General features: G+C 47.1%; 1 protein-coding gene across 1 annotated transcript in view; it reads left to right on the top strand.

The window, feature by feature from the left end:
- LOC105906144 (homeobox protein cut-like 1) overlaps nt 1-10,000 on the top strand; it is a 48,498-nt gene that overhangs the window by 18,062 nt on the left and 20,436 nt on the right. The window lies entirely within an intron of this gene.

Genomic DNA, 10,000 nt, shown 5'->3' on the forward strand with positions numbered 1-10,000 from the left:
CCAGCCAGAGCCATGATGTCTGAGCGCAGCGCTATGTGTCTGTGTGTCGCAGTCTGTTGTGTTGTGTGTCGGTGTGTGCGCATGTCTGTGTGTGTTGTGTGTGCGCACGTCTGTGTGTGTGTGTTGTGTGTGTGTGTGCGCACGTCTGTGTGTGTGTGTGTGTGTCTGTGTGTGCACATGTCTGTGTGTGTGTGTGTGTTGTGCGCAAGTCTGTGTGTGTGTGTGTGTGTGTGTGCGCAAGTCTGTGTGTGTGTGTGCGCATGTCTGTGTGTGTGTGTGTGTGTGTGCGCTGGATCTCCACTCTGCTTCTTGTCAGTCTCTAGTCTCTAAATATAACTGAGAGAAGTGCAGTGCTCAGCGAAACTCCGAGACCCATACTGTGACTTATTAAGGTAACAACTATGTGTGTGTGTGTGTGTGTGTGTGTGTGTGTGTGTGTGTGTGTGTGTTGAGTTTCTAATGCAGTTGGTTGACCGCCACTGGTGGGAGTGTTCTGGAAAGGAGCACTCAGGACTGAACACTTCTGTGTGTGTGTGTGGTGTGTGTGTGTGTGTGTGTGTGTGTGTGTGTGTGTGTGAGAGCAGAGAGAGAGAGAAAATGTGATTTCATTCACAAAGCCTAGGGGTTGTGTACACACACACACAAACATACAACAGTAATGAATTTGTTTACACACACACGCACACGCCCATGGAGTGATGAATAGATGACTCCAGCAGATGCCTCAGCTTTCTGAGTATGTCTGTGTGTTGTGTGTGTGTGTGTGTGTGTGTGTTGTGTGTGTGTGTGTTGTGTTGTGTGTCTTTTGTTTGTGTGTAGGATCCTTCCCATTCCCTTCCCATAGCATGTGTGTGTTCACTTTCTTAGTTGCTCTCTGTCTCACATTTTTGTGTCTTAAAACTCCTTTCACTCTCTCTCTCACACACACACACACACACACTCTATCTAACATTAGCTTACGTTAGCATGCAAACTACCCACAGAGAAAACAACTGTGTGTGTGTGTGTGTGTGTGTGCATGTGTGCATGATCACTGTCCCCAGCCCTAATCATCCACAAAGTCCTTCACCTCCCTATCGCTGTCTGTCTCTATTGTTCTCTCCTACGCATTCCTTTCTCTTGTCTTTATCTGTGTGTGTGTGTGTGTGTGTGTGTGTGTGTGTGTGTATATACCCCTCTCCATCTAAAGATCAGAAAATAATAAGCTACTGTCTTTGTGAAAAATGTCTGTCACTCCAGGTCACTTGGCCTGTTTAGCCATACGTGTGTGTGGTAAATGTGTTTGTTTGTGTCTGTGTCTGTCTGTGTGTGTGTGTGTCTGTGTCTGTCTGTGTGTGTGTCTGTGTCTGTTTGTGTCTGTGTCTGTGTCTGTTAGTCTGTCTGTGTCTGTCTGTTTGTGTCTGTGTCTGTCTGTGTGTGTGTCTGTGTCTCTGTGTCTGTGTGTGTGTGTGTGTGTGTGTGTGTGTGTGTGTGTGCGCGCACTCCAGAGACTCTTGGCTGAACTGTGTTGAGTTGTGAGGTTATTAATAGTTCTGACCTCACAGCCCCAATCCAGGTGTGTGTGTGTGTGTTTGTGTGCACTTTTCTCTCTTGCCGTCTCTTTCTCACAGTGGAAAAGGCTGACTGGTCATTTTAGTGGGCGACACAAAAGTGGGTTTTTGCATGTGAGGCGGCGAGCGAGAGAGAGAGAGTGTGCATATGTGTGTACGTGCTTCAGTGTGTGTGTTTGCATGCATGCTTCTGTCTGTGTGTGTGTTTGTGAGTGAAAGTGTGTGTGTGTGAGGGACAGAGAGTGTGTGTGTGTGTGTGTGTGTGTGTGAGACGTGTGTGTGTGTGTGTGTGTGTATGAGTGAAAGTGTGTTTGTGTGAGGGACAGATAGTTGGAGTGTGTGTGTTTGTGTGTAAGTAAGTCCTCTCAGTCTCCAGTCAGTGAAAAGGCTGTAAAACTGTCTGCCATCGCCATGGTAACACAAATAGGACTGTGTGTACTTAGGGTGAAAAACATGTGGGATTCTCTCCTCTTCTTCACTCTCTCTATCTCTGTCCACCTCTGTGTGTGTGTGTGTGTGTGTGTGTGCATGACACACTCTTAATGCTTACTGTTGAATTTATGGGACATACACACACCACAGCCAACCCAATAATTGCAAATGGTGTGGAGAAGAAACCTCAGTCCAGACACACACGCACGCATGCATAGACACACACACACACACACACACACCACACACACACACACACACACACACACACACACACACACACACACACACACACACACCAGTTGGCAGATAAATACTGCAGTATTTTAACTCCAACTGGTGTGTGTGTGTGTGTGTGTGTGTGTGGTGGTGTGCCTGTCTGTGTGAGATTCCCCTGGGGACGGCTATGGGGATGGCACATAAATTGGGCCTGCAGGCTGTGTGTGTAGATGTGTGTGTGTGTGTGTGTGTGTGTGTGTTTAGACACACATCCTTTCCTGAAATGTACAGTAGAACACTCCAGGGTGGCAGTGCCCACGTGAAGGGTTTACGGTAGAACACTCCAGGGGCAGTGCCCACGTGAAGGTGTGTGTAAGAGGCAGGGGGATCAGGTGTGTGTGTGTGTGTGTGTGAGAGGCAGGGGGATCATGTGTGTGTGAGAGGCAGGGGGATCAGGTGTGTGTGTGTGTGTGAGAGGCAGGGGGATTAGGTTTGTGTGTGTGTGTGTGTGTGATTTGTGCCAAATCTCACTTTGAGTCACTTTGGCCACATGAATAAATGTGTGTGTCTGTCTGTGTGTGTTTATAATATAGTCACTTTGGCCACATGAATAAATGTGTGTGTGTGTGTTTTCAGAGGGAACTTGACACCACCGCCACACAATTGGCCAACCGACAAGATGAGAGCGAACAGTCCAGAAAAATACTCATCGACCAGAGCCGCGAGTTCAAGAAGAACACACCAGAGGTAACACACACACACACACACACACACACACACACACACACACACACACACACACACACACACACACAAACAACCAGAGCCGCGAGTTCAAGAAGAACACACCAGAGGTAACACACACACACATACACACACACACACACACACGACCAGAGCCGCGAGTTCAAGAAGAACACACCAGAGGTAACACACACACACACACACAGACACACACACACACAGTGGTGCTTTAACAAGCCTTCTTGAGAGACTCACACACACAGGCTGGGAAGTCCTGTTCATTTTGTGTGGCTAGGTCTGGGTCTGTGTGTGTGTGTGGGGGGGGGGGGGGGGGGGTTCAGCAGGCAGTGTGTTGATCTCTCTTGGCATAGTGCCTGCCCCGGCTGACTGGCGTCTCCTCAGTTAATCATGGGTCTGTTCCCACTCACACACACACACACACACACACAGTGGTGCTTTAACAAGCCCCTGATTTAGGAGGCGTTCCTAGGTGTTCTCAGTGGAATGCAGAGGAGGATCTGAGCACAGACCTACCCTAAGTAGGAGAGCTGTGTGTGTGTGTGTGTGTGTGTGTGTGTGTGTGTGTGTGTGTGTGTGTGTGTGTGTGTGTGTGAGAGAGACTGGTGCTGCAGGTGGAGCAGGATTTTAATGGTGCTCATCATCCCTCCCTTTTTTTTTTTTTTTTTTTTTTGACACTTTATTTTTTACAAAGTTTTTTCACAGATACAGAGGAACAGAAAAGTAAACAAACACACAAGACTGACAGAAAATAGTACAAAAACAAAAAACTTAACAACCATGAACATGCTGGATTGCATTGATTCCACAAAGTGATCCTGAGACATATACAGTTTTCAAACATCAACCTGTCATTGACATTTAAATAGAGTCCATTTCACCCATTTCTCTTCACATTGTTCTGCCTGTACTCTTAATCTGTGTGTTAGTTGTTCCATCACATACATCTCACTCACAATTTTCAGCCATTCATCTCGAGTTGGGGGACCTGGTTTATACCATCTTTTTGTAATGGCTTTTTTGCAGGCCGCTATCAAGATTTTGAACAAGTATCTGTCTGTTCTTGCCACAATATTTCCAGCCATATTACCAAAATACAGTACTATACATGAATTAGGTACTTCGTAACCCAGGATGTTGGCCAAAATCAAGTGCACATCTTCCCAAAACTGAACAATGTCTGGGCAGAGCCAGAAGACATGAGCATGATTCACATTTACAGCACCACATTCTCTCCAACATGGTTGGGACACTGATACAAATTTGCTCCTAAGTTTGGGAGTGATAAAAAATCTTATTATATTCTTCCAACAGTGTTCTCTCCATGTACGTGATGATGCAGTAGATTGCTGGGTTCTCCATATATGCAGCCAATCATCCTCAGAAATATTCACACCCAACTCTTTTTCCCATTTCTGCTTGACATATAGGGTTGAATTCCCTTTACTCTCCATTAATTGCTGATACAATGCAGATATTATTCTGTACCTCCCTGAGTTGTATGTTCCTATTACAATTGAAATTACACCATTTTTGTCCTGGTTTGTATTTGGTTTTACCTCCCTCTCAAAGTAGTCCCTTAGTTGCAAATATCTGAAGTGATCCTGGTTATACAATGCAAACTTTTCTTTCATCTGCTTATCATCCCTCCCTTTAACAGCCATTACCACATTACTGTACACATACACACACACACACACACAAAGATACACACGGGTCTGGTCTGATACACACACACACACACACACACAGATACTCCTCAAGGAGAGTCACTGGTCACTTGAGGCTATATTATTGTATTGCATCATCACAGTAACTGGATGTGTATAGGCCTCAGGTGATGTGTAGGGGGGGAGAGAGAGACAGAGAGAGACAGAGAGAGAGAGAGACAGACAGACAGACAGACAGACAGACAGAGAGACAGACAGAGAGAGAGACAGAGACACACACAGAGACACACACAGAGACACACACAGAGACACACACACAGAGACACAGAGACAGTGACACAGAGACAGCCAGATGTGTGTGTGTGCACATGTGTGTATGTAGAAAGGGCAGAGGCCTGTGTACCTGAGTGAGTGCATATGTGTGTATGTGGGAGATAGAGGTGTGTGTGTGTACAGTGTGTGTGTATGTGGGAGATAGAGGTGTGTGTGTGTGGTCCTGAAGCAGATCTAAAAATAGGTGATTCAGTTGCGGGCTGCCAGGCAGACCTTCTTATCACAGCTAATTACAGCTGTAATACACACACACACACACACACACACACACACACACACACACACACACACACACACACACACACACACCAACACCAACACCAACACACACACACACCACAACTCCCACACACACACCAACACCCACACACACACACACACACACACACACGTACCAACACCAACTTACACACACTCACTCACACTCTCTCACACACTCTCACACACTGTCACACACTCTCACTCACTCATTCCTCTGTCTCTGTCTCTCTCTCTCTCTCTCTCACACACACACACACACACACACACACACACACACACGCACACATACACACGCACACTCTCTCACTCATTCATTCCTCTGTCTCTGTCTCTGTCTCTCTCTAACACACACACACACACACACACACACATACACACATACGCACACACACTCTCTCTCATTCATTCCTCTCTCTCTCTAACACACACACACATACACACATACGCACACACACTCTCTCACTCATTCATTCCTCTCTCTCTCACACACACACACACACAGTGCAGTCATACACTCCACCATTAGTGTGTGTGAGAGTGTTCAGGGTTTCACATTTAGGAAGTGTGTGAGAGAGAAAATAATCCTTCTTTCTCTCCCTCCCATTTTTTCCTCTCAAGCTCGGAACTGTTCTATCTCTCTTGTTATCTAAATATATGTTGTCAGTCTAGGACTAGCAAAGGTAGTATGTGTTAGTAGTAATGGGTTAAAGACTGGTTTAATAATTAAATAATGTTTTATAACAACAAATGTTAACACTCGCTCTCCTATCCTCCACAGGACTTACGCAAGCAGGTAGCACCACTGCTGAAGAGCTTTCAGGCTGAGGTGAGTGTGTGTGTGTGTAATGTGAGTGTGTGTCAGTATTAACATGCAGTGTGTGTGTAATGTGAGTGTGTGTCAGTATTAACATGCAGTGTGTGTGTCAGTATTAACATGCAGTGTGTGTGGAATGTGAGTGTGTGTCAGTATTAACATGCAGTGTGTGTGGAATGTGAGTGTGTGTCAGTATTAACATGCAGTGTGTGTGGAATGTGAGTGTGTGTCAGTATTAACATGCAGTGTATGTGGAATGTGAGCGCTATCCAGCTTAGCTATCCTGAGCGCTATCCAGCTTAACTATTCTGAGCGCTATCTTAATAGCTATCCTGAGCGCTATCTTAATAGCTATCCTGAGCGCTATCTTAATAGCTATCCTGAGCGCTATCCAGTTTAGCTATCCTGAGCGCTATCCTGCACAGCTATCCTGAGCGCTATCTTAATAGCTATACTGAGCGCTATCCTAATAACTATCCTGAGCGCTATCCAGCACAGCTATCCTGAGCCCATCCAGCTTAGCTATCCTGAGTGCCATCCAGCTTAGCTATCCTGAGCGCTATCTTAATAGCTATCCTAAGCGCTATCCAGCTTAGCTATCCTGATTGTATCTTAATAGCTATCCTGAGCGCTATCCAGCATAGCTATCCTGCACAGCTATCCTGAGCGCTATCCAGCTTAGCTATCCTGAGCGCTATCTAGCTTAGCTATCCTGAGCGCTATCCAGCTTAGCTATCCTGTGTGCTATCCAGCTTAGCTATCCTGCACAGCTATCCTGCACAGCTATCCTGAGTGCTATCTAGCTTACCTATCCTGAGCGCTATCTAGCTTAGCTATCCTGAGCGCTATCTAGCTTAGCTATCCTGAGCGCTATCCAGTGCGCTATACTGAGCGCTATCCAGCTTAGCTATCCTGAGCGCTATCCAGCCTAGCTATCCTGAGCGCTATCTAGCTTAGCTATCCTGAGCGCCATCTAGCTTAGCTATCCTGAGCGCTATCCAGCTTAGCTATCCTGAGCGCTATCCAGCTTAGCTATCCTGAGCGCTATCCAGCTTAGCTATCCTGAGCGCTATCCAGCTTAGCTATCCTGAGTGCTATCCAGCTTAGCTATCCTGAGTGCTATCCTGAGTGCTATCCACACACACACACACACTCGTATACACAAGGGCAGGTACACACACACACACTCGTATACACGCACACACACACACTCGTCTACACAAGTACACAAGCACACACTCATGTGCACGCGCGCACACACACACACCGCATGCATATACGCACACACACACACACACACACACACACACACACACACACACACACACACACACACACACACACTGGCAAACACAAACGGCCACACTCTCATGCACACATACAACAGACACACATTATAACAGAATGCACACAAGATGTTTGCAAGGAATTTAGAATGTTAGCTGGGCAGCTCTTGGGTACTGTGCATGAAGAGGTGTGTTATGTGTGTTCCAATGTGTCTCACACGTGTGTGTGTGTGTGTGTGTGTGTGTGTGTGTGTGTCCTCTGTGTCTGTCTCAGGTCGATGCCTTGAGTAAGAGAAGTAAGGAGGCTGAGGCTGCCTTCCTGAATGTCTATAAGAGACTCATCGATGTGCCAGGTACACACTACTACACTACACTACTCCTGCCTACACTCACTCACTCTCTCTCTCGCTCTCACTCTCTCTCTCACTCTATCTCTCACTCTATCTCTCACTCTGTCTCTCACTCTCACTCTCTCGCTCTCACTCTCTCGCTCACTCTCTCACTCTCTCTCACTCTCTCACTCACTCTATCTCTCACTCTATCTCTCACTCCCTCTCTCTCTCTCTCTCTCTCACTCTCTCTCTCTCCCCCCCCTCATGTGTCAATGTGTGTTTGCCACTCTGAGCCTTGGAGGGAGGATGTCAGTCAAGTGCAAAGCACACACACACACACACACACACACACACACACACACACACACACACACACACACACACACACACACACACACACACACACACACACACACACACAGTCAGCCTTGGAGTGGCTGTCACATCAGAAGATGCTTTGGTGGCCAGGAACTGAGAATGACATTTCCAGTATACTCTCTCCCTCTCTTCATTCACTCCTCTCTCCCTCTCTTCATTCATTCATTCATTCATCTCTCTCTCCTCTCCCTCCCTCTCTCTCTCCCTCTCTTCATTTATTCACTCTCTCTCTCCCTCCCTCTCTCCTCTCTCTCTCCCTCTCCCCCCCCCCCCTCTCTCAGAGGGTTTTTGATTGACTAGATCATGGCTACATTTTCAGGACTCTTGAAGCCATTGGTTTTCTTGAAGCTGTGTGTGTGTGTGTGTGTTTGAGACTGAAGGTGCTGCTGAAAGTGCTCTCCTTCGCTCCTGTCTTTCTCTGTGTGTGTGTGTGTGTGTGTGTTGTTTTAGTGAGGGTCCTGCATATCATAATGTGCATCATTCACGTTTCATCTTTTCCATTTCATGATTTACATGTGGTTTGTGTGTGAGTGTGTATGTGTGTGTGTGTGTAGCAGCTCAAGCCTCCTACTCCTACTCTCCATACCATACCTCAAGCAGACATAACCTCATCAATTGCTGGGTGGCACTGTCTTTGCCCTACTGTAGGGTGTGTGTGTGTGTGTGTTCAGAAAACAGATGGATGTACACACCCAACGCACTGACCCTCACACAGTTACTTTTCAGATCTTCATTATTTGAATGTCCCAAGGCTGTGTGTGTGTGTGTGTGTGTGAGTATGAACACAAGCTCTTCTCTGCTACAGAGCGTAATCATTTCTGCCCCCCCCCAGATCCCGTGCCAGTGCTGGAGCTCACACAGCAGCTGCACCTGAAGGTTCAAAGGTCACACGACATCGACACCGAGAACCAGAAACTCAGACAGACGCTTGACGAGTACAACAAAGAGTTTGCCGATGTCAAGAACCAGGGTTAGCATCTCGCAGTACACACACACACAAACACACACACACACACACACACACACACACAGCTTAAACTGCTGCTTAATCACCTGGCCAGGTACATCTCATCAGGCAATCAGGTGGCCGTAACACACACACAGAGACACATACACACACACACACACACACACACACACAGACACATACACACACATAACCAAGCGTCCTATAAAATCCCTTTCCACTGTTTCCAGATTCCGTGCTTTTTTATTGTAGAATCTGACACCAATTCAGTTTCATTTAGAATCTGTGTGGGTGTGGGTGTGTGTGTGTGTGTGTGTGGGTGTGGGTGTGCGCAGAGGTGACAGTGAAGGCTCTGAAGGAGAGGGTCCGTGAGTACGAGCAGAACCTAAAGAGCCAAGCAGAGAACCTTGCGCACGAGACCCAACTACAGCTGCACAGTGACTACAGCGAGAAAGAGAGGTAACACACACACACACTCACACACACACACACACACACACACACACACACACACACACACACACACACACACACACACACACACACGAGACCCAAATACAGCTGCACAGTGACTACAGCGAGAAAGAGAGTACACACACACACCAACACACACACACACCACACACACACACACACACACACACACACGAGACCCAACTACAGCTGCACAGTGACTACAGCGAGAAAGAGAGGTAACACACACACACATTCACAAACACACACACACACACACACACACACACACTCGCACTCGCACACTCTCACACACACACACACACACGAACCCAACTACAGCTGCACAGTGACTACAGCGAGAAGAGAGGTAACACACACACTAACATCGCACTCACACTCACACACTCACCACACTCACACACTCACACGCACTCACACACACTCACACCACTCACTCACTCACGCACACACACACATTAACACGCACTCACTCACACACACACTCACACTCACACGCACTCACACACACTCACACCACTC

Source organism: Clupea harengus, chromosome 17, assembly GCF_900700415.2.
Source record: "Clupea harengus chromosome 17, Ch_v2.0.2, whole genome shotgun sequence".
Lineage (NCBI taxonomy): Eukaryota > Metazoa > Chordata > Actinopteri > Clupeiformes > Clupeidae > Clupea > Clupea harengus.